General features: G+C 37.7%; 1 long non-coding RNA gene across 1 annotated transcript; it reads left to right on the forward strand.

The window, feature by feature from the left end:
- The first annotated feature begins 701 nt into the window (after nt 1-701).
- LOC147998030 (uncharacterized) lies at nt 702-3,829 on the forward strand. The gene is made up of 2 exons (XR_015647449.1): nt 702-882; nt 1,383-3,829. It is a non-coding gene; the product is annotated as an uncharacterized LOC147998030 (long non-coding RNA).
- The last annotated feature ends 285 nt before the right edge of the window (nt 3,830-4,114 follow it).

The raw sequence follows: 4,114 nt of genomic DNA on the forward strand, positions 1-4,114 counted from the left end.
CGAATTCTGTAGTCCATGTTGCCCTTTGCTTTTCTGATGCCTGGTAATTTTTACATAAATGAAGCTTTTAGGAGTTTATTAATTGAAGTGAGTACACAGTACTCACACTGTTATTCTCACTCTATAGCTGGGCACACTTTGTTGCCAAAATCACTTTGTTGCAGATAATGGAATAGGAAAAAAGAATTTTTCAGTACACATTCAGGAATATTTATGAAGTCCCCTGTCAAGGAAAGTACAATAAGAAAGTGATATACAATATTCATTTAATTAAAGGTCTGTAGGGAAAATACTGGCCTTTGTGATACATAGATAACCAAGAAAATTGAACTCTATATCTCAGGAATGAACCTGAGAATAAAAATATTATCTAGAAGAATCTTCTACACTAGATGTTCCAAAATCTTTTCTACCCATGCCAAGCCACTGACTACCTTTCTCCATCCCAAGTTTGTAACTGCTAATAAAGCAAGGAGAAGTCTCTAGCTTTAGAGAGATGGAGTACATAAAGGTTTCTACTGTGTCACATGAGACATACGTGGAATGGGCACCCTTGAATCTGGTCAATGTAAGGAAAGATGTTTAACAGGTAAGCCATGGCACATCACAATGACATAATCAGTAGGCCCTCCCTGAAACATCTATTGAAACCTGGAGAGGACTAGCTTCTTCTGTGATGTCACAAGTGTTGTCGTGACTGCAGCTCCCTTCAGATATCCCTTCAGTACCTCTAGTGTTTACTAATTTAACTCTAATCGAGAGTAAACAGTCATTGTGGAGTGAGAAGGAAGAGGATGATGAGATCAGAGATGGGAAGAAGGAAGGTGGTCTTCTGTCTTGTTATAAAAAAAGGATGAAATACATGGTACTTCGGAAAGCTCAGTGAGTCCTTGTAGGAGTTGAGTAGGATCACTGAAGAGATAGACTTGTTCTGAGCCTTCTGCATATGGGAATCTAGAGCTGCGAGCCTCTCAGAAACATCTGGACTTCGCAGTTCTTATGGCTCCTGGAAGTCAGAGTTTTTATATCATTCATTTCTTTATTCCAAATGCCAAGAATTTTGAAGGTAACAGATGTTTTACTGAGAGCTCATTGCATTTATTCTTTTTGTCAATTATAAAAAGGTCCTAAGTAAGAAATAAAAGGCAAGTATTGTGTACTCTGCTCAGAGTAAACTTCTCCATGCTTTGGATACCAATAGTGCAGTTTCTCTCTTACACTAATATCTTGGAGAGAGAAGTGCTTCTAGTTGAGACTTCATGATCTCAGACTTTCCACTAGTATTTCCACTGACTAACACTTTAGATTTCTGAGTCAATTGGTGAGATATACTTGCCGGATTCCTTTCTTTCATTTCTTCCATTTTTTCTTTATTTTTTTAGAAAAACTCTCAAAACTCATCCTGGCTGACAATGTAGATTAGACGCATCAGATGAAATGAATTGAAAAACTCTCCTGGGAATGAAAGGAGAGTAAGGAAAATGTGGTAAGGAAATCACATTGATGTATTCTAAATGCAGTGCTAAGAGCAATATTCAGACTAGTCTGTGGAGATGCTGCTGTCATCAGAGACCACAGACAATTAGTGGAGAATGATTCAGCATTAAACTGGGAATGGAAGATGATGGTTGATATTGTTCTAGTAGATCTCACTACATTAAAAAGTGTTTCTTCCAGATAACTGAATGATTATTGTAAAGCAAATCCCGGAATGAACTTATGAGACCCACCATCAGCCTGTCAAATAATGTGCGAAAGAAGAAATCTGTGTCTCTCCAGGGACAAATTGTTGCTTTCATACCAACAGTAAAGTGTCCATTCTATGAATGATACATTGATATATACACATTATAGAAGGATGGATACAGAGTTTCTTCAGGTCCATGAATGAGGTATTCAGCAGTTGACCTGGATCAGAAATGAAGGTAATTTTAGCCAACTCTTCAGACTTGAGCTCCTTCACTAGGATCCCCATGATTGAAGAAAAGAACAAACTTCAGACAACTTGTCTCAGATTTTTATATAGTTAAGATTTCCTGGTCTTGGTCCTAGGAAGGAAGGATATCTTGCTTTCCAATTCTTGTTTATCCTATAATCCTCTCTGCTGCATTCATGCAAGTAGATTACTGTGCATTTCTTTAATAGGTTACAATTGCTATTTTAATTATGTTGCCAAGAACTATAGAAAAAAAGAAGGACTGTATCAAAGCATCATATGAAAATCCGACTAAGGTAATGTGGCCATTGGAAATTTGTAACTGACCTGAAACTCTTACTAGAGACAAAATGCCATAAAAGGTCTTCTCTAGATATCTGGTGTAGTAGTTGGTGTTCCCCAACAGACAGTAAAGGATGAATCTCTCTGTACAGAGAAATCGGACTAGTCACAATGATCACAGACTATGGAACACATAATTTAACAATGACTGACTATTTTTAAAGTCCTAGAATCCATTAGTTTATTAGTCCAAAAGGCAAGATGTCTTATCTGGTCATTGACATATGGATAAATATTCAGTATGCAGGTTCTAATGTCTATGAGGATTTGGTATCACTGTGAGTGCAAAAATGAAAAAGTAAAGGCTTCTTTCTTCCATGTTTTCTACGGGGATTCAAATAGAATGCATGGTTTAGAATACATTGGGTTTGCCATTCTCAAACAGACCAATATCTTCAACTGAACATTCTTTTCTTGGAAGCTGCACCCTGTCAGCATGGCTCACGTGTATGTGAACTGCAAGATCTAGTCTGGGAAGGCGGTCCTGTTCATCGATCCAACCTGCCCCTAATACTGAAATACCCAAGACTTCCTCAATCAACTCCTTTGCAAACATGGTCTTCTGGGATTTGAAGACATTACATCTACTAACAACACCAATGCAATTCAAGATTACTTTCAACAGCTCCCTGGAGTGAGCATTGTTCCTTGGGTCCTTATATGTAGAGAAAGACTTCATAGGCAGACACAGTGATCTAATCTACCTGCAACAGAATGAAGAGATGATGATGTGGCTGAAGCAGATTGGAGCTCTGCATTTATTAAAGGGATGGCAGTAAAAGCCCATGCTGACAGCAGACATTCAGACATGCTGAAGCCATGCTGAGACTTGATGTTTGTCACAGATGATGTCAGTATTTTCTTATGACTGGGATTTTCAACAAATTGGCTTTCATTCTATTCCTCATTCCAAAAAATCTTTTGCTGTAGGCCTCAAACCATGGGGCAGGGAAACTTAAGAGACAACAGAGGATTGATAATCCAGTCTTCATTCACTGACTTGTCTCTACCTCTAAGTCCATGTTTCACAATCCAGTGCATTTAAATCTCCAGGGTATCAGTTACTGTTTCTCTACCATGCTGGTCTGCTGAAGTCATTTTACAGAAGTCCACTTCCAAGTAATTATTAAAGCAATGAATATTTTGAAGTTGTTTATGATCTACACACAGGCTTTTTACGCCCCAAGCATGTACCATCCCACTTCTGCGTTTGTAGCTCTCAGCCAGTGTTCTCGACCTATCCATCCAGCAACCCTTAGATTACACACTTTGTATGAGGATAATATTTGAAAAAACAGAAGAATAGCTGTAGCATAGTTGTTCTTCACTAAAGCCATATTAACACAGACGGCAGAGCATATGATGCATTCATCTCTGTTTGTAGTGTTTAATTCCCCGTAAAGTCCCAAACAATTGAGAGTTGATTCTGTCAGAGTACCAGCAAAGTCAAATAGGAAATGCAAAATTTCAGAATTCTCCTGCCAAAGATGTTTGTGAAAGAAGTTGTTTGCAAAACACTGTCTTAATAAATTTATTCCATTCTCACTTTGATATTTTGCTTTGATGTCTTGAAGTGACGTTTAATTATCACTGAAATGCAGGTCCCCTCTATAGTCTCCAGAAAGAAGAATTCATTCCTCAAAAGGATGTATCTGCAGATGCCTGAAAAAATAATAGAAAGAATATTTCTTGATAAAGATCTAGGTTAAAGTTGCAACATCTTACCACAAAGATACATATAAGAAGTTCATTTGACATTGACCTTATATTATGCAGAAATTCTTCACATATTCCCTCTATCGTTGGGGTTTAATTAATCTCCAATGAATAGTTGAC

This window comes from Rattus norvegicus, chromosome Y (genome assembly GCF_021556685.1).
Source record: "Rattus norvegicus strain SHRSP/BbbUtx chromosome Y, alternate assembly SHRSP_T2T, whole genome shotgun sequence".
Classification (NCBI taxonomy): Eukaryota; Metazoa; Chordata; class Mammalia; order Rodentia; family Muridae; genus Rattus; species Rattus norvegicus.